Source organism: Notolepis coatsorum (assembly GCF_963971535.1).
Source record: "Notolepis coatsorum genome assembly, chromosome: 17".
In the NCBI taxonomy this organism is placed as follows: Eukaryota; Metazoa; Chordata; class Actinopteri; order Aulopiformes; family Paralepididae; genus Notolepis; species Notolepis coatsorum.
The window spans coordinates 110,149,895-110,172,347 of record NC_140181.1 but is presented as its reverse complement, the minus strand read 5'-3'; positions in this window follow the sequence as shown (position 1 = coordinate 110,172,347).

The following is a 22,453-nucleotide window of genomic DNA, read 5'->3' as shown; positions in this document are numbered from 1 at the left end:
CTTCACAACAGATGTCTTAGTTGAAAGACAGTTGGATGTCTTAGTGTGTTGGATGTCTAGTTGAAAGACAGTTGGATGTGTTAGTTTGTTGGATGTCTTAGTTGAAAGACAGTTGGATGTGTTAGTTTGTTGGATGTCTTAGTTGAAAGACAGTTGGATGTCTTAGTGTGTTGGATGTCTAGTTGAAAGACAGTTGGATGTGTTAGTTTGTTGGATGTCTTAGTTGAAAGACAGTTGGATGTCTTAGTGTGTTGGATGTCTAGTTGAAAGACAGTTGGATGTGTTAGTTTGTTGGATGTCTTAGTTGAAAGACAGTTGGATGTCTTAGTTTGTTGGATGTCTTAGTTGAAAGACAGTTGGATGTCTTAGTTTGTTGGATGTCTTACTGAGAACAGTTGGATGTGTTAGTTTGTTGGATGTCTTACTGATAACAGTTGGATGCACTTCCGAGCTGCTTCCACATGGAGGCAACTTCTCCTTTTTTTTTTTGGGAACAACTTTTTCTGGCGGATGGTTTTTTCAATAAATCTTCAATTAATGTGTGTTTATTGTATTGCAATAAGGTTGGATGAATGCGCCATTTGTTTAAAAGCCATTACAGCACGTGCAGTCGTGGGTTGTGAGAATTAAACCATGCCTAGGGGGGCTTAACGACCACCCCTAGGCATGGTCTAATTCTCACAACCCACTCCTGCGCGTGATGTAATGCTTAATTAGCTCCTTCTGGTAGGTGCTATGGTCTCAGACTCTGTGCCAACAGTTAAATAAAAATGGTAAATGTTGCATTTTTGCACACCGACAGTGTGTTTTCGCTGCGCCAAGTTCAAGTGCCCTTTTAAGAAAGCATTATTTTCAGTGGCGGAAAGTAACTAAGTATGTTTACTCAAGTACTCTACTAGTATTTTCATTTCAGGGAACTTTATACTTTTACTCCACTATTTCAAATGAAATATTGTACTTTTTACTCTACTACATTTCAAATGAAATATTTTACTTTTTACTCCACTACATTTATCTGAACCGATCAGTTACTAGTTACTTTGGAGAAAAGGATTTTGCATATAAAACATGGTTACAATGTATGAAGATTATATACTTTCACAGATGACATAATCAGAGCAGCATAACTGGACGACATAACGTAACCTATAGAGGTCAATGGATCGAGGTTTGAATGCTCCCAAGTACTGGAAGGCCATGTAGAATGCATACTTTAAATACTTAAGTAAATTCAATAACAAATACTCCTCTACTTTTACTTAAGTAAACTCAAACTTAACTCTTAAGGACTTTTAAGAGTACTTATTTATCTGGGTATTTCTACTTTTACTTAAGTAAAGGGACTGTGTACTTTTTCCACCACTGATTATTTTCCATTGACAGATCAAACTCTTCAGGAATGTAGGTGAATATACCATAGAAGGACTAATGAATGTGATGGTGACTTCTTAATAAAGTCAATATAATTGACAAATTATTTGTATGGTTTATTTAATGGAAAAGTAGATGGCTCAAAATTGTATGCAGTGATAATTAATTAAATAATTACAGAGAACATTGATTTCCACCAAAGAAGCGTGTTAGAGGTTGATAAATTCCTTAGATCCCTTTAATGTCGACATGCCCTCTGGAACAGATAACCTTAATGGTGAACTGCTTGATATAACAGCAAATACTGTTGCTGCCACAATTTGTCAGATACTAAATCAATGTGTGGCAGGTGGGCTGTGTCTTGAAACATGGAAGGAAGTGAAAATACTTTCAATACGGAAGGATATCAAAGCTGTCTTCAACACCCTAACTATAGGCCAATACGCTTACTTCCAGTAAAGTGTTTGTACAGATACAAGAATAGTTTATATATATTTTTAACTATCATGTTCCAGCACATACAGGTGAAATCTGTCTACATGGCATTTACAGTATATAGCGCTTTTATCCAAAGCACTTTACAACGCATGACTCACCCATTCACTCACACATTACTGTAACACACAGTAATGACTCCTACAGGTCAGTTGGGTGACGCCTGCACAGCAGAGACAGGAAGTCTCTGGGGCAGCGTGAGCCTCCCACATGTTACTCCTCGCCACTGAGAGTCCTCGCTGGCAGGTAAAAAGATGCGACAGGCTGCCTCCTCGTGTACCGGAGGGGACACGTGATGCAAGGCTTCTATCCTCCCTACAACCGACCAGTGGGGGGCATAGTCGAGCAACGTTCAAGACAGGGGAGGGGAGAATTGGAAACTCGAAATTGGGATGGGAGAAAAATAGAAAAATAAGGAGAAAAAGTGGATAAAAAAATAAATACATCACGGTTAATTTCGGTACAGTGGGGGGAAGTGTGTGTGGGGGGGGGGGGGGTAGGTGTTCTAGCTCTGGCTTGTCGTTTGCATTCACCGTACTATGAGGCTGAATTACAGGTAATCTCTCAGCGGTGTGTGTGGGCTGAACGAACAACATCCAGTCCTTTGCGCAAGTTATATTTTGGGAAGGGGGGTACTTGGAGTTTTGAATTAAATTCTGCACGTCAAAAGAATTTCAGCATGTTAGTGGTTAAAGTGACTTTGTATTAATTTGGTACACAGCGTGTACTGAACCGAAGGTCCCATACTGAAACGGTTTGGTATGAATACATGTACTGTTACACCCCTATTTATAATAATAATAATAATTCACTGTATTTTTAAAGTGCTTCTCAGGAACCCGAAGTCGCTGAAATTCGAAAGTCGTGAGTTATAATGGTGCTCTGTCATACATTTAGGGTTAGGGTTGCCATACATTTAAACTGTGGTGTTCCACAGTTGGTCCACTCCTTTTTTCAATATTTACAAATGATCTGCCCTCTGTAATTAAGCAAGACTTACATTATATACTGATGACTCCACTCTCTATTATGCTGCTTAATCTATAAAGTAACTTATTAACCAAGTTCTTTCAAAATAACTGGTTTTTGTAACGACTACTATGGGTATGGTTTTTGGAACAAGTTATGGCCTGGCTAAACATTAGCAACTAGACCTAAAGGTGACCCAAGAACCTGTACAACAGGTTACAAATACATGTCTAGGTGTAACACTTGATAATTCTCTATCATGGGCCAATCATATTGACAGATTTGTGACCAATATGGGCCGAGGTATTGATTTGTGACCAATGGGCTGAGGTATTGATTTGTGACCAATGGGCTGAGGTATTGATTTGTGACCAATATGGGCAGAGGTATTGATTTGTGACCAATATGGGCAGAGGTATTGATTTGTGACCAATATGGGCAGAGGTATTGCGGTCATAAGTCATCTGGTCCTCTGCATAAAAAAAGGATATTGTAAAATTGCAGTTCGCACAAAATAGAGCCACATAATTAACTCTAAATCACCATCATATATTTAGCTAATTAACTGGTACACAGAGAAGATATTCATGAACACAACACAAGAGCTAGCAGACATAATTTGAATCTTCCACTACCAAGAAATTACCTTCTAAAAATATTACCATGTACTCTGTATATTAGAACAACTTGCCATCACACATCTACTCTCCAACCTCCTTCCAAACAAATAAAATAGCCATCTCCCTAATATTTATTTAGAATGACCAATTACTTATACTTATTATTTGTGTGCATATGTTCATATGTTGTTCTGTCTGATCTTGTGCTTTCTATGTTGCATGTTTGTACTGTAGACAGCGCTCTTTGCATCAACATTCATCAAAATGATTGGGGATTGGAGTTTTGTATTGCATCCAATACTCTTAGGCCATGGTTACACTGGGGTTTTTGTTTTTGTTTTTGTTGCTGAATGATTACGTTTGCATGTCCAAGTTAAAAGAGAAATGCAGTTTTGGCAGGAAAACGTGTTTCCCTAGCGGGAACGCTGAAAAGGTGTTTTCGTTTTGTAAACTCGCCGACAGTGGTGCCGCCATGTAATCTGCGCAAGCCGGATACGGAGCCGTTCTGCCCAATGCCCATACGCAGTAGAGACCGACGCCAAATTCTCCCCCTCCCAGACCCATGTCATGTCAACAAACCCTTACCATGCAAGAGTCAACTGCATGAGCAGTGCAGAGCTCCTCTTTCAACATAACAAGCATTAAACAAAATGGCCCAGTCATCTATTCACTTTTGTTTAATACATGAGGCGTTGTCTAATGTTATCTAGCTACTGATAGCTCCTGATATCAACAGTCTGATATCATCAGTTTGGAATTCGTTTTCGCAGGTGCTGGCTGGCTAGCGTCGCTCGTGAGCTAACGTTAGCTACCTAGCTAACGTTACTGTTTAAACAAAATGGCCCAGTCATCTATTCACTTTTGTTTAATACATGAGGCGTTGTCTAATGTTTTCTAGCTACTGATAGCTCCTGGGCCCTGTTCCTCGTACCTGGCTAACTGAGTGAGTCAGATAAGTTTCAGGATAACTTGACTTAAGCCAGATCTTTCGGTTCCCAGACGCGTTATTGTCTAAATCACTATGGCAACAGATCGAAAAATTTGAACCTGCTCCAGAGCAGGTTTAGTTGAGTTAGCTGGATATAAGCTGGCCACTCCCTCGGAAGAAAATGGCAGCTCCCTTCCTCAGAGATTGATTGATTGATTGGAAACTTTATTAACAGATTGCAGAATGGGGTACAATACAGTACGGCTCAATACACACAATTGTTAAGGGGATGCAGACCCAGAGAAAGACTTTCGTCTTGTTTACATCAGGGTCCCCCATTTTCAATTCATAATGACATTTATGACATACACAACATACAGATATACAGATATCATGACATTTATGACATACATGACATACAGATATATAGTACTGTTACATTTGTGACATACAAGATATGCAAATATACAGTACTGTTAAACAGAGATCCTAACAGAAAATATATATACGAGGGGGAGGAAACTGTACATTGGGAGGGGGTGGGTGGGTGGGTGGGACATTTACGGGGGCCAGTTTCGAATTGCAGCCTCCCGTAGGTGTTCTTTGATCCCATTATACCATTCTGAATAATGTTTTTGCAAGATGATTTCCAGAATGTATTGATTTCATAGATTGTGTGAAATAGGCCTATAATTAAAAACAATTAAAATATATTAAACTGGTAAAATAAATGCTTTTGAAATGTAAAATAATAGACCTAAAATGCTGATAATAAATCATATTCAGCCTATGGATTTCCTACATACTGCACGACACCTGTTTGAGCTGCGGGATGAGGCACGCTTGCTGCCCACCTCCAATGCCGACGGGGGAATACGCACAGCTATACTACCTATTCGAAAAAACATTATCTGCACTGACTTATATAAAAAATAAGTACAGATCACGTCTGAATGAATGTGGAGGATGATCTCCGAGTCGCTGTCTCCAAAATTAAACCAGACTGGACATATGCCCATCCATCTCATTAGGTGAGTTGAACATTATAGCCTTCTAAATGAAACACGCTATATGTATTCATTTTATGGTTGTTTGATTATTGTGTTATTTTGTGTAGTTATTGTGCGTGTTAAAAGCCTCCAATGGATGTGTGCGTGTGTGAACGTTTGCATGTTTCAACCACCTCTATTAGTGGGGGTCGCGGCTCTCTGACACCGTTATTTCGGGGGGTCGCGCCTGAAAGCTTTAGGAATGATGTATTTATTATATTAGATACCTAAGCGCATACAGTACAGATTATCCTCATAAGTATCTATTAATTCGTATCAATTAGATATACTCTTTATCTTTGGGCTTGTTTTTGTATACTTATTCTGAAAGAGTTGAACTAATTATTTTCGCTAGCAAGATCTCATTAGATTATTCATTCCATTAAGCCTATTGCCCGCAGGCACATTTAAATAAATATAATCTGATTGATTGGGGTAATCAGGGACTTAAAATGTGCCTATAGATATGCATTTAACTTGTCGGCGAGGCTATTGAGCCGTACTGTATTGTACCCAATCTGCAATCTGTTAATAAAGTTTTAAATCAATCAATCAATCAATGCCGTTAGTAAATCAGGATTTCTGCGATCGACACCTGCTGTCTTTTCAGGTGAGGCGGCCGGGCGCAATTATCCCGAGTATAAAGTCTGGTTCGAATTAACAAGACTGAATCAGCGTTCGAGGAACAGGGAAAGCGCGGATTCAAACATCGGGTTAATTGAATCTGGATAATGGGACTTTTGATCGACTTAGTTGAACCAGGTACGGGGAATAGGGCCCTGATATCAACGTCTGATATCATCAGTTTGGCATTAGTTTTCGCAGGTGCTGGCTGGCTAGCGTCGCTTGTGAGCTAACGTTAGCTACCTAGCTAACGTTACTTTCAGACCCTGTTAGTCAAGTTGAACTATCGCTCTGGGGACGCTGATTAATATAACAAGCTACAACAGTCTGTCCCTCCCACGCAGACCCCCGCCGCTGAGAGATCGCGCTGTGCAGGTGAAAAGATGCGACGGCTGCTTCCTCGAGTACCGGAGGGGACACGTGATGCAAGGCTTTGTCCACATTGCAGCCGGCTTGTGGGAGGCGTGGCCTAACAGCGTTCGAGACAGGGGAGGGTAGAATTGGACGATACGAAATTGGGATGGGAGAAAAATAGAAAATGGGAGAAAAAAGTAGATACAAAAAAAATAATAAAAAATGAGGCAGAACACACAGTGAATGTATCCGTTTTTGTTTATTGCACTTTATTTCTTGCTGAAAAATAAATGCTATGTGGCTAAATGGCTCATGCGTAGGGATGCCCCCCGGACCCCGGTTTTAAACGGGAACCGGTACTATATTAGAAAATACCGGAGTATTTATAAGCTCTGACGTCCTCGGTACTGCTATCGATACTCTCTAGAGAAATTATTATTATTATTATTATTTAAAAGTTGCAAACGATCTCTCCTCTCTCTGTCTCTGCACGAGAAGCGAGCCGCAGCGAGTCATTATTACACACACTCCTTGCGAGTCGCGCTACACATACAGGTACTTCGTTCTTATACATACGGGTACTCCTTAATGAAAGCGCTGTCTCCGTGCTGAAGCGCGCTGCACACAGACAGCTCTGAGTCTGCATGCACTGAGTCGTGATGGCGGATAGAGCGAAGCGTTCTAAAGTATGGATATACTTTGGGGGCGGCTACGTGGCGTAGTGGGCAAGGCGCTCGCCACGAATGACGGAGACGCTGGGCTTGCCTGTTCGAGCCCAGCGCTCCACATTGCTTTCAGTTTAGCTGGTCGCTCATACTAATACACATTGGCCGTATTAGGGGGTGGGAAACTGATGGGTGGGGATCGGGCGTTGTGGACAGCGACTCCTACAGGTCGGTTGGTGCGCCTGCGAAGTAGAATCAGGAAGTGTCGGGGGCAGCGTGAGCCTCCCACGCGTTACTCCTCGCCACTGAGAGATCGAGCTGCGCAGGTGAAAAGATGCGACTGCTGTTACCTCAAGTACCGGAGGGGACTTGTGCTATGTATGACTTAGTCCACATTGCAGCCGGCTTGTGGGAGGCAAGAAACAGCGTTCGTGACAGGGGAGGGTTGAATTGGATGATACGAAATTGGGATGGGAGAAAAAATATAGAAAATGGGAGAAAAAGTGGATCAAAAAAAAGTATGGATATACTTTACAAGGGTCAATGCCGACAACGCACGTTGCCACAAGTGCAACAAAACATTTGCCATTAAGGGTGGCAATACGAGCAATCTATCAAAACATTTGTTGGCAAAACACGATATTAGTGTGCAGAAATGCGCCGTATTCGACTGCCTTGCGCGCAGTGGTCAATCTGCATCCACGTCCACTGCAGCCGGTAAGCCAAGATACGGAGTTTCCTAGGCTAATAACGAATTATTACAAATAGGCTAATAAACAAAATAATTGTTTAGCTACAAATACTACAATCTAAAAACTTTTTATAGATCGTCAAGCTGAGGCGTCAGCCACCAATGTGTCCCAGGCCAGTGAGCCCAGGGCCACCACCACCACACATCCTCCCTCTACCTCCACCACCCAAAGTCCTTTCTCCCTAGCAGCTAGAGGAAGGATGACAGAGGATCGGGTGAACGAGTGTCACAGGGCTGTGACAAAGTTTGTTGTCAAAGGCCTGCACCCGTTCTCTACAGTGGAGTCCAATGACTTTAGGTAACAACTAATCATTCAGTGTATATCGTTTTTTGGTAGCACTTTATAATAACACCCTGTTATAATACATGTATAAGGTATTTGTAGATAATGAACTAATCATGAACAAACCATTTATATACATTCATAAATGATTATTAAATCAACTATAACTATATTTGTATAGCATTTACAAAGTATTTATAACGCATTTGTGGATAATGAACTAATCATGCACAAACCATTTATATACATTCATAAATGATTATTAAATCATCTATAACTATATTTGTATAACATTTACAGATTAGTTCTACATTATTTATAACTCATTATCAACATTGTTTGTACTTGATTTGTTCATCATTAAATAATGTTGTTTAATGTGTAGTAACACATTTGTAGATGCTTTGAAAAATGGATATGAAAAAACGACTATACTCCATTTATTTTTCATGTTCAACAAATGATTTGTTAAGACATTCATAAAACATCTATAAATCATTTGCAGATGCTATCGTGGGGGCCAATCTAAAGTGAAGCCTATTCAACATTAACAAGTGTCTTCATCATTAACAAGTGTCTTGGGCGTTTTCACACCTGTAGTTCGTTTGCTTTGTTCCGATTCAGGGAGACACAAGGACTATAATGATACAATGTTGCACTTGTCCCTTAGTTCGTTTGTGTTCACACGGCTGTGTTAACAGCGGACCAAAACAAATGCATGTGCGAGCAAACTGTCACTCATTGGTCAGATTTTGGGGTGCCCCCCCCCCCTAATCCTGAATCTCAGCGTTACATTGAAATCGGGGAGGGGAGAGCGGGGGGAGCAAATAAATGAATGTGGATGAGAGCCTTGATGTAAGTGGTTGCAGATACGGCTGTGGGGGTGCTGGAGACATGATCGAATAGACTTGTATGCGCCAGAATCTCCTGAACACGACGCGAGCCATTCCTAATCGATCAGAACCATCCCCCATGCACATGCGCAGATTGCCCATGGATTGTGATGAACGCACACCCGCCCTGGACTGTTCCATCCGAGGGGGGAGCTTCAGTGGCCAGTGTCCTTTCAGCCGAACAGGATAATGAAACAATGATCCCACTAAATGACCAGACGCGTCTTATGGCGACATCTACAATGACCTCATTGAGTCTCCAGGTAGACTAATGTTTATATTTCAGTGCAGTGGTCTGTAGCCACTCACACTGGCCACCGAAGCTCCCCCCTGTGATGGAACAGTCCAGGGCGCGTGTGCGTTGCGTCATCATGCAGCGCGTATACAGTACGGCAAGTGAGTTGTGTCGGTTTGTTAAGTCGATTGCATTCTCACAGCGTACGAGTCGCGTCGGGTTCGTTTGGAAGTGTGCCGAGACCACCCTCTCTAGGTGGTCTCGGCCCGCTTGTTTTGTTCCGCAACAGAATGTGATTGCTGTGTTCATATATGCCCAACTGAACCGAAATAGGGGGTAAACGCTCCAGGTTTCGGAACAACAGCTCCAAACGAGCTAGGTGTGAAAACGCCCAAGACACTTGTTAATGATGAATAGGCTTCACTTTAGATTGGCCCCCACGATAGCATCTGCAAATGATTTATAGATGTTTTATGAATGTCTTAACAAATCATTTGTTGAACATGAAAAATAAATTGAGTATAGTCGTTTTTTCATATCCATTTTTCAAAGCATCTACAAATGTGTTACTACACATTAAACAACATTATTTAATGATGAACAAATCAAGTACAAACAATGTTGATAATGAGTTATAAATAATGTAGAACTAATCTGTAAATGTTATACAAATATAGTTATAAATGATTTAATAATCATTTATGAATGTATATAAATGGTTTGTTCATGATTAGTTCATTATCCACTAATGCGTTATAAATACTTTGTAAATGGTATACAAATATAGTTATACATGATTTAATAATCATTTATTAATGTATATAATTGGTTTGTTCATGATTAGTTCATTATCTACAAATACCTTATACATGTATTATAACAGGGTGTTATTATAAAGTGCTACCCGTTTTTTTTTTATACATAGTTGTCTAACTTGTCTGTTGTTGTTATAAGTTATTATTGAAGCAGCTATTCCCACCACTCCACACAAATTTACAATAATTCAATCATTTCTAATCGTTACTGTAGGGAGATGACCAATGCTCTCAACTGCAAATATAAAAATCATAAAAAAATAATCAAAAAGAACCGATAAGAGTATCGATAAAGTACCGAACCGTTAAGCAGTATCGATAAGAGTAGTAGTATCGATAAAATCCTAACGATACCCATCCCTACTCATGCGAGGTATAAAGATGGTGGCTTTTGAGATTTTGAGCAGGATGTGGAGTGTCTCACTCAACCTTTCTGATTGGTTGAAAATGGCCTTCATGTTTGAACTACATCGCCGCCTATTGCTTTGGCATTGTACTACATGTATATAGTAGACGAGACAAAACGACGTCTAACTTAACTCTTACTTGCCTGCCAATACGCAGTGTTCTGAAAAGCGAATGAAACAAAACGAAAATGGCCCTAGTGTAACCGCAGCCTTAGAATTTGTTATCTGCCGAACTGACTCTGTTATCTGCTAAAGTGAATTTGTTATCTGCTAGAGTAAATACCATTTGATCCCTCAACTGAAGTAGTTAGTGTCTCCTTGGTTTACCCTCTCTGTGTTTGTGCTACTGGCTTTGCCTTGTCCCTGAAGAGGTTCAGGGGCTAATAAAGCTGAGTATATTGAATTGACCCATCAGTCATATTAAATGCGCCTCCCTCACGCAGACTTAACTCAACCGGGAGCGCCGCTCCAGTAATTCTCAAGACTTAATCCTCTGGAATATTGGTGATTCTCAGCACTCTGTCACATTGTGTGTCTTGGTAATCCCTGTAGGATCTGTGCTTTAGTGTTAAGACAACACGGCTGCCTCCTCCCACCACCCCGTGATGTGGGTCTGCAGCATCACAGCAGCATCTGTTTCCTCCGCCGGCGGTGAATGTGATGAATATGATTATCACACCATTAGGAAAATGACCGACTTGACACACATACAGTACGAACGGCATATGATGTTAGATTCACTTTATTGTCATTACACAGTACAAGACAGTGCAACGAGATTGTGTACGTCCAACCAGGATGTGACAATCAACAGTCAGTTGCAATATAAAACACATATAAATAAAACTGTACAGTAAAGTGCAATGGTTAGCACAATGTGAAATGGTGAGAATACAAAATATAATACAAATATTTCATTAAAATAAGGTCTAGTTTTGATTCAGAAATCTGACAGCTGAAGGGAAGAAACTATTCGTGGTCCTGTTGGTTCTGCCTGGGAGGCTGTGGTAGCGTGCCCCAGAGCGAGTACCCCGCAGGTGGGTGAACAGTCCATGGTTAGGGTGAGAAGCGTCTCTGATGATGTTCATGCTCTCTGTGAGCACCGCTTCTCATATTGATTGATGAGATGGGGGGGGGAGTGGGGTCTTGGTGATGCGTTGGGCTATATTCACTACCCTCTGCAGTGATTTCCGGTCCTTAATGGTGCAGTTGCCGTACCAGACTGAGATGCAGGTGGTGAGGATGCTGTCAATCGTACAGCGATAAAAGTTCACTAGCACGGGAGGGGATAGGTGGAGTTTGGCCAACTTCCTCAGGAAGAAGAGGCGCTTGTGGGCCTTCTTGACCAGGGTTGAGGTGTTGGTGGTTTCTCCTGAAGTCCTCCACTATCTCCTTAGTTGTTTTGGTGTTGAGGGCCAGGTTGTTGTTAGCACACCACAGAGCTAGGTACTGGACCTCCTCTCTGTACACCGACTGGTCACTGTTGCTGACTAGTCCCACCACGGTGGTGTCGTCAGCAAACTTGACAATGGTGTTTGAGCCATGCGCCGGTTTGCAGTCGTGGGTGAAGAGGGAGTAGAGAACAGGGCTCAGCACGCAGCCCTGCGGTACACCAGTGCTCAGGATGAGAGTGGAGGACTTGAGGCTGTCCAGTCTGACATGCTGAGGTCTGTCGGTCAGGAAGTCCAGTATCCAGTTGTAGAGGGAGGGGTCGATGCCAAGGTCGTGGAGCTTGGAGATCAGCTTGGAGGGGATGATGGTGTTAAACGCCGAGCTGAAATCAACTAACAGAAATCACACGTACGTGTCCTTCTGGTCCAGACGGAGGAGGGCAGGGCGTAGTGCTGCGGAGATGGCGTCGTCCGTACTCCTCTTCTGGCGGTAGGCAAACTGGTAGGGGTCAAGTGAGGGTGGTAGGGTGGTAAGTTAACACAAGGGTGACATTTTTGCACAGAAAAAAGAGGTTCTTATCACTGGAAACTATGAAATTGCTTGCCAACTGCATGATCCTCAGCCAATATGATTATGCATGTACGTACTGGTATAGTGGTGTTACAGTGGAAAGTAAACACAGGCTACAAACCAGCCAAAATAAGACCATACGATTGGTCCTAAATCTGCCACCTCGAACCCATATTGAGCCATGTCACTTCAATGAGGTGGGATGGCTCCCTGTGGAGCAGAGGGTCTCCTTTCGGAAACTGGGACATGTTAAATGGATCTGCCCCCAGATATTTATCCTCTCGCATTGTCCTGCGTGGCCAGGTCCACGGACGACAGTTACGGTCTGGACAGCTCTCAGTTTATGAGCCTAGAAAGGGTTCCTATTCACAGAATGGCTTTCTGTCTACAGCCTGCCGGCTGTGGAACTCTCTGCCCAGGGCCATCCAAAACTCCCCCACTATTGCTGTCTTCAAGAGGGGTGTGGAGCGACATCTGCAACAATAGGTTGCAGAGGGTGCTTGGCCACCACTCTTGAAGAACAGGAACATGACATGCTGTAATGAGGCTCTTTCAGAAAATTGTGTTGTCTATTTTATCTAGTATCTATCTTATCTTCTTAACCCTTTCTTTGTGATTTATTGTATTCTTCTTGGGACCATGTTTGAAACAAGTCGACAGACTTTCACATGTTATCCTTGTACCCCTTGTTTTTATACTATTGTATAAATTGTATGTACTAAATAAAAATCAAATCAAATCATCAGGCAGGATTTAAGGTGAGCCAGGACTAGCCTCTCGAAGCACTTCATGATGGTGGAGGTCAGTGGCGTTATTTCAGTAAAAGGCAAGGCATGGCGAGGAGGGAGGGTTTTTTTTTTTTTTTTGTCAAATCAGTTGTGCAATAATCACTTTTGGTGAGTTGTTTCTATACAATTCAGTTGGTATGACACAGGACTACACAAGCATTTTTAGTATATAAATGTGTCAACAGACTAAAGCAGGGAACCACAATATTTTGCATACGAATTATGCAGAATGTAATATCATAACTGTCTATTACTTTTCTTGCAATTGAGCCAATTTTCCTTTTTTGAGGTGTGTGTTCAACAGAATGTAGTATCCAAAACACATTCACAAAAAGTATGTGTTACTGAATGCTGAACTGAACTGTTATAATCACTAAGCCATTGTAAGACCTTACCTGTGTCCCTGTATCACTTGTCTCTGCTGCCCTTTGATTAAAAAACGTCCCTATGTCCATTTTCCTTTTTTTCTGCATATTTCAGTTAGTCACAGTAGAAGTCACCTAGTAAAAGTGAGATAATTGACAATATCAAAACATGCTAGGGCTGTACCGAATAGTTCGAAGCTTCGTTCATAATGTTGACATTCGAATTCTAAATCAACATAAAAAAATTAATACAAATTAATTTATTTTTTTATTAAAAAGATTAATTTTAATTTGCCAAGGTATGGCGAGTGCCATACCTTGCCATACCAAAATGACGCCGCTGGTGGAGGTGAGTGCTACGGGTCGGTAGTCATTGAGGCTATCTGGGGAGGCGTGTTTAGGGACAGGAATGATGGAGGTGACATTGAAGCATGTGGGACAGATTGAAAATCTCAGTCAGGACCCCCGTCCGGCAGCTTTTCATGCGTTGGTTTTGCACAGTTCTGCAAACACGTCAGTGGGGGAGAGTGTGAGGGTCAGGTGGTTGGCAGGGGTGGGGGTCTTGATGGCCCTCGATCTCGTGGTTGTCCCTGTCAACACGGGCGTAAAAGTAGTTTAGGTCATCTGGGAGGGAGGTGTCAGTGGGGAGGGGGGGGGGGGGGTGGCGTACATCTCATCTGTAATGGCCTGCAAGCCCTACCACATGCGCCAGGGGTCAGAGGCTCAGAGCCATTTAGCCCGGGCTAGACTGTAGGCTTGTGGGTCACCTGATCTGAAGGCGATGATGTCACGTGCCTTCAGCAGCTGGCGGACCTGCCCGTCCATCCATGACTTCTGATTGGGGAAGCTTGTGATCAGCTTGGTGGTGGTGACCTCGCTGATGTTGGTGCTGATGCAGTCCAGGGTGGAGGAGGTGAAGGTATCAATGTTGGTGTGTAAGTCCCCTGTGGCCTCCGCAGCAAAGGTACTCCAGTTGGTGGTTTGAAGCCGATGCCAAGGTGCCAGGCCTGCTCCCTCGGGCCAGATTTTCACAGATCTAACTGTGGGGTTGATTCGCTTGATGAGTGGTTGGTATTTGGGTAGGAGGAACAGTGAGATGTGGTCCGACTGGCCCAGATGGGCGAGAGGGAGGGCTTTGATGTTAGTAGACGTGATCTAATGTGTTGTCACTTGTCTCCTCTTGTTGGACAAGAAACGTGTTGGAAAAATGTAGGTAGTACAGACTTTAAATTGGAGTGGTTGAAATCTCCTGCAATAATGAAGGCAGCCTCCGGGTGGCGTGTCTGTTGTTTGCTAAGGGCTACATGCAGTTCTTTCATGGCTAGCTTTGCATTATTATCTGGTGGTGTATATACTGCAACTGTAATGATGCATGTAGTTTCTCTGGGCAGATGGAACGGCCTATTTTTAATCATGACAAACTCAAGGTGAGCAGAACAGTGCTTAACCATGGTGACGTTATCTGTACTCCACAAGTTGTTTACATACATGCATACTCCTCCCCCACGCTTCTTACCGCAGTCAGCAGTTCTGTCCGAGCGGTGTACTATCTGGTACACCATCGTGTAGCCAGGATTCAGTGAAGATTAGCATGTTTGCATCCGAAATCCTTTTGTTATTTGTAATCCATAAACGTAGCTCATCCATTTTGTGTGCCAGCGACTGTACATTGGCAAGAAGGAGGCTGGGAAGAGCAGCGCTATGAGGAGCCCGAGCTAGCCTCAGTGGCGCACCAGCTCTGCAGCCCCGCTTCTGCTTGCGATCCCTACGCCGTCTATGAGGCCTCTTTGTCCGGGGAGGCGATGTGAACAGACCCGCTGTGCCCGGCGGTCTGACGATGTCGTTCGGTCCATCGAAAAAGATGGGAATATCCAGTAATCCGACACGTGAACCAATGTCCAGTAGCTCTTGTCTTGTGTACAAAGGGTCAACGCGAATATATTGGGCGAATAGACTAAACATGAGTATGCAAATAATAGTTGATTTTTTCTTCCTGGTGAGACAAAAAGCCGCTGCTTGATCAAGTGCCGCCATAGCAACCAATCCACTGTAATGAAAATGTGTTGAGGAATCCGTTTTGGTGTTATGAGAGCGAGGAGCCCCCACCTCTCTGTTCTTAACCCTTTCACTACCACACTACAGAAGGTTAACCCTTCACTACCACACTACAGAAGGTTAACCCTTTCACTACCACACTACAGACGGTTAACCATTTCACTGCCACACTACAGAAGGTTACCCTTTCACTACCACACTACAGAAGGTAAACCTTTCACTACCACACTACAGAAGGTTAACCTTCTACTACCACACTACAGAAGGTGAACCCTTTCACTACCACACTACAGAGGTTAACCTTTCACCACCACACTACAGAAGGTGAACCTTTCACCACCACACTACAGAAGGTGAACCTTTCACTACCACACTACAGAAGGTGAACCTTTCACTACCACACTACAGAAGGTGAACCTTTCACTACCACACTACAGAAGGTGAACCTTTCACTACCACACTACAGAAGGTTAACCTTTCACTACCACACTACAGAAGGTGAACCTTTCACTACCACACTACAGAAGGTTAACCTTTCACTACCACACTACAGAAGGTGAACCTTTCACTACCACACTACAGAAGGTTAACCTTTCACTACCACACTACAGAAGGTTAACCTTTCACTACCAATTTTTTGTGTCAGCAATTTTTGATGTAATTCTTAGCATGGTGTTACTAAAAAAAAAGAATTATAATGAGATTCTCCTTTTGTTCATTACAATTTACTCAAGCCTAGTAACAGACACAATATTTCTGACACTGGGAATACATTCCCTGATATACATAGATGCCCCCAGATACCAAGAACATGCAAATGGTCCTTGTAGAAGTGGAGCAATCTTCCATTTACTTAGGTATGTATTTTTAGGCGAATTTTCTGAAAATATGGCTACGGTTTAAGAGGTTAATCAGACTGGAGCTCCTGTAGCTCATGACCCATGAATATTTAATTAATCTGTAGCCCCCCCCCCCCATGCTGCTTTGACACCTGAATTTCCCCCGAAGGGGATTAATAAAGGATCATCTTATCTTATCTTAATATTTAATGGTCCCGGCCAAGACGCTGTAATTACAAGGGGAACCGACTGTCAGACCGGGACGCTTTGTGCAAAACACCCTGGCGTTTACAGATTAGTCCTGCGTGTTGTGTTGTGTTCGGTTAGGAGGACGAAACAGACACTCAGGGAGGTGACAGTGAGCACACACACACACACACACACACACACACACACACACACACCTACACACACACACACACACACACACACACACACACACACACACACACACACACACACACACACACACACACACACACACACACACACACACACACACACACACACACACACACACACACACACACACACACACACACACACACACACACACACACACACACACACACACACACACACACACACACACACACACACACACACACACACACACACACACACACACACACACACACACACACACACGTACGTTGTTTTTATTTGCTCAGGCTCAGGACTACAGCAGAAAGAGAGATCTGATAAGACAGACGAGGGAAGCAGAGGTGAAGAGGAAACACTTGGCTTACTATTCGTAACAACATCCTTGACTCAGACAATGTTTTTGTGGACTGTATGCATTATGAGAATATGACCATTCACAGTCAGTAGACTACAGTCAGGCATGCGTTGGTGATTTCAACTCAGGTTGCACGTGTTTGATTGACGTCACGTGCACGCGCAAGCACATACATGTTCCCTCGGTTGCGCACAGGATGTAGCCTTCAATATATAAAGAAATTATATTGTCAACAGATGGCGGAAAAACAAACAATGTTTTAAATGTAATTGTAGTTACATTGTTAATTTAGTTTGTATTTACTTTTCTAGTTTAAGTTAATTCAATTAAATAAATTGTTTTACACACAAACACAAAAGCAAACTTAAAATAATCAGACAACTTGTGTTTACTTGAAAATGATTGGTGATCATTTGATTCATGGCGCTGAATCCCCTTTCATATTCTGCAGTTCTGCATGGAATGACTTTTGTGCACAAGTATTTTACTGTAGTGTAGTGGTTGGATAGGATGGAACAGACACAGAGCTCCCTGCCCCCCCCCCCCCTCAGGTTCTGTGTGAACGATGGTCTGACTCAGGCAGAGCACCGTTTACACCAAACCTGTGAATGTGAATACCATGAAATGGGTTGCATTCCATGCGCTATTGTTATGTGAGGTAGCCAGGTACGAGTCGAGTTGAGTGCATGCGCGCTTCGGCTCACAAAAGCTTGGTGTCGTGCAACCCCGTCCCATGAGCAATGCACCTCTGCCTATTGAGTAGCTTCCAGCTGGAGCGAGTACTTCGATGTTTGTGTTTTTTTTTTTATTTTTTTTTTTGTGTTTGTACTTTTAATGTTTCGACCCCAGGAAGAGTATATCTCACTTTGGTGTGTAGACTAATGGGGATCCACAATAAAACAACTAAAACAACTAAAACATTTGAAGCCTGTTAACTTCAAGAGGATGTAATCAAGGTGTGGCTGGGTGGCGCAGCGGACTAAGCGCTCACCACCACCGCAGAGACTCTGGGATCGAATCCAGCTGTCAGCGGTATCTCCGGCTTGGTCAGTCGTCCCTACTAACACAATTGGCAGTGTTAGCGGGTGGGGAGCCGGTGGGGTGGGGAGCCGGTGGGGTGGGTCCTGGTCGTTTTTAAACAGCGACTCCTACAGGTCGGTCAGGGCGCCTGTTCAGCAGGGAAAAGATCTGGGGGAGATAGTGTGATCCTCCCACGCGTTACACTCCCCCAGTGAGAGTCCTCGCTGTCAGGTGAAAAGAAGCGGCTGGCTGACTCCACATGTATCGGAGGAAGACTTCAGTCTTCTCCCTCCCCAGGCCGACAGTAGGGGGCAAAAGCGTGCAACAACCAGGAAGGGAATTGGCATAACGACTAAATTGGGATGGGAGAAAAAGACTGAAAAAAGGGGGGAGAAAAAGTAGATCAAAACTAAAAAAAAGAGGATGTAATCAGAGCAGCATAACTGGACCACTTTAACACAACATATAGAGGTCAATGGATACACAAACGTCATGTAGAATGTGTACTTTTACTTTAGCATTCAATAGCAAATACATCTCTACTTTTACTTAAGTAGAATTTGAATGGAGGACTTTTACTTTTACCAGAGTACTCATTTATCTGAGTATTTCTACGTTAAAAAAAAATATTTTTAGCTTATTTTAGCATTTTTACAGCTTTTATTGGTGTGTGAATGAATGAATGAAAACTTTATTTAACAGATTGCAGAATGGGTACAATACAGTACGGCTCAATACACACAATTGTTAAGGGGATGCAGACCTGAGAAAGACGTTTGTCTTGTTTCCATCAGGGTCCCCCATTTTCAATTCATATAGACATTTATGACATACACAACATACATGACATTTATGGCATAGGGACATATAGGTATTTAGTACTGATACATTTGTGACATAAACGGTATTCAAATATACAGTACTGTTACCCCTAGATCCTGACAGAGTACAGAGTATGATGGGGAGGGGACTGTACATTAGGAGGGGGTGGGTGGGTGGGAGAGAGATATACATACGGCGGGGAGGGAATATATACATGCGGTGGGGAGGAGACTGTCTATTAGGAGGTGGTGGGGGTTTTGGGCATTTACGGTGGCCAGTTTCGAATTGGTCATACAAGACCGACAGAGGAGAGGGAGAACGGGAGAAGATGGATGTGGGGAGGACATGCGACAAATCAGCCCGGGAGCGGGAGGCGAACCCGGGACGGCCGCGTAGGTCTGCGAGGCAGTATGCGGTGCGCCACTGGGGCGCCCCAGTATTTCTACTTTTACTTGAGTAAAGGAACTGTGTACTTCTTCCACCACTGAATACAACCATCGAGAGCAGCATGTAAAATAGACCAACTTGACTTTCATAAGAACTGGATTGAAGTTATTTTAACATGTTGTGGCAGATATCATCCCCCGTCCCATGGCTACGTGAAGGATGGGAGATACTACTGCCACGAGGAGAGGAAGCAATTAGGCAGCTGATTAGGACTGATAGAACACACCTGTGCACCACGAGATCACCCACATCCCACACACACACAGACCAGACACACATAACATAAAACACTAGTCAGACAGAGTATGGTTGAGTGGAGGTGAGGTAGGAGCGGAGTACAGAGAGAGATTGCGATACAGAGTTTTGTGAGGTGAGTGGTAGTTGAGAGGAGAGGTGAAGCGAGAAGGTGTTCGTTGTGTACTGGACCCTGGACTGGCTGAGAAACCCCCTTGTGTACTGACCCTGGACCGGAAGACAAAGTCTGAGTATTGAACAATCCCTTTTCTGTACGAGAGCCTGATACGTGTTTTGACCCTGCACTGTTTTACGATTACCCTAATGCCCATTGGACTTGTTCTGTTAATCAATAAATATAATTTATTTATTGAAATTGTGCTTGTGTGGACATTGAAATAGTTTGTTTTGGTCCGTGTGGAGCCTGAACACCACCAGGCTCGTCACAATGTGTTAACTAATTTCAATACCTACTGTAAGTATAGGTGCAAGGCACAAGTCTGGAGGGGCACAGTTAGGGGGGTGATATTAAATACCTCAGAAAATAGTTGCGTTTTCAATTTCTGTCTGGCACTTTACCTCTTAATCAGCCTCCCTGTCTCTCTCCCTTACTCTTCTTTGTAACTTTGCATAAACGCCTTTGCATAAATTCACATAAAAGGACTATATCCACAATGCAAATAGATTTAGAGAACATAGATAATAAAGCCGCAGATGAAAGGAACCTGCCAACATGGTAATGGCTGTATTTTCAAACACAGTGCACAGGAAGCAGCATTATAGACGAGACTGGGCTGACATCACATAGCAGTCTCCATTGCCAATAAAAACTAGTAACTTCATTTAACCAAACTGCTTAACCTCCTTGAAAGTTCACCACTAGCCTAAGTACACACTGTATAACCTGTAACCACACCCACAGAGAAAGAGGGGGAGGAGGGGGGGGGGGGGCAATAATAGCCAGGTGTAGGATTTGAATGCCTATCTTAACGTCTGCAAGACTCCAAGAGGAATCCCTAACTCTCTCCAAGTTCACCTCCTGGGTCTTCTCTGCATGCAATACCCACCCACTACCGTCTGACACTGTGATGGTTATTTTTTTTATATTGTTGTTATTTTGTATATTGTACAGTATTGTAACATTGTCTATTGTATAGTATTTTATGTTTCTTGTATAGTATTTTATGTTTCAGTATAGTATTTTATGTTTCTCTTTTATTACTTGTGTGATTTTATTACTGCACCTTAAGTTTGAGTCCCAAATCTTGTTGTATGCAAATATAATAATAACAATAAAGTACAATCTACTTTATTTACAATCTACGGAGGCAGGGTGAGGTCCTGTGGCCAGGCAGGGAGCGGAGGCAGGAGGAGGTCCTGTGTCCAGGCAGGGAGCGGAGGCAGGAGGAGGTCCTGTGTCCAGGCAGGGAGCGGAGGCAGGAGGAGGTCCTGTGGCCAGGCAGGGATCGGAGGCAGGAGGAGGTCCTGTGTCCAGGCAGGGAGCGGAGGCAGGAGGAGGTCCTGTGGCCAGGCAGGGAGCGGAGGCAGGAGGAGGTCCTGTGTCCAGGCAGGGAGCGGAGGCAGGAGGAGGTCCTGTGTCCAGGCAGGGAGCGGAGGCAGGAGGAGGTCCTGTGGCCAGGCAGGGAGTGGAGGCAGGAGGAGGTCCTGTGGCCAGGCAGGGAGCGGAGGCAGGAGGAGGTCCTGTGTCCAGGCAGGGAGCGGAGGCAGGAGGAGGTCCTGTGTCCAGGCAGGGAGCGGAGGCAGGAGGAGGTCCTGTGGCTAGGCAGGGAGTGGAGGCAGGGGGAGGTCCTGTGGCAGGGAGCGGAGGCAGGAGGAGGTCCTGTGTCCAGGCAGGGAGCAGAGGCAGGAGGAGGTCCTGTGGCAGGGAGCGGAGGCAGGAGGAGGTCCTGTGGCAGGGAGTGGAGGCAGGGGGAGGTCCTGTGTCCAGGCAGGGAGCAGAGGCAGGAGGAGGTCCTGTGGCAGGGAGCGGAGGCAGGAGGAGGTCCTGTGGCAGGGAGCGGAGGCAGGAGGAGGTCCTGTGGCAGGGAGCGGAGGCAGGAGGAGGTCCTGTGGCAGGGAGCGGAGGCAGGAGGAGGTCCTGTGGCCAGGCAGGGAGCGGAGGCAGGAGGAGGTCCTGTGGCCAGGCAGGGAGCGGAGGCAGGAGGAGGTCCTGTGGCCAGGCAGGGAGCGGAGGCAGGATGAGGTCCTGTGGCCAGGCAGGGAACGGAGGCAGGAGGAGGTCCTGTGGCAGGGAGCGGAGGCAGGAGGAGGTCCTGTGGCCAGGCAGGGAGTGGAGGCAGGAGGAGGTCCTGTGGCAGGGAGCGGAGGCAGGAGGAGGTCCTGTGGCAGGGAGCGGAGGCAGGGTGAGGTCCTGTGTCCAGGCAGGGAGCGGAGGCAGGAGGAGGTCCTGTGGCCAGGCAGGGAGCGGAGGCAGAATGAGGTCCTGTGTCCAGGCAGGGAGCGGAGGCAGGAGGAGGTCCTGTGGCCAGGCAGGGAGCGGAGGCAGGAGGAGGTCCTGTGGCCAGGCAGGGAGTGGAGGCAGGAGGAGGTCCTGTGGCCAGGCAGGGAGCGGAGGCAGGAGGAGGTCCTGTGTCCAGGCAGGGAGCGGAGGCAGGAGGAGGTCCTGTGTCCAGGCAGGGAGCGGAGGCAGGAGGAGGTCCTGTGTCCAGGCAGGGAGCGGAGGCAGGAGGAGGTCCTGTGTCCAGGCAGGGAGCGGAGGCAGG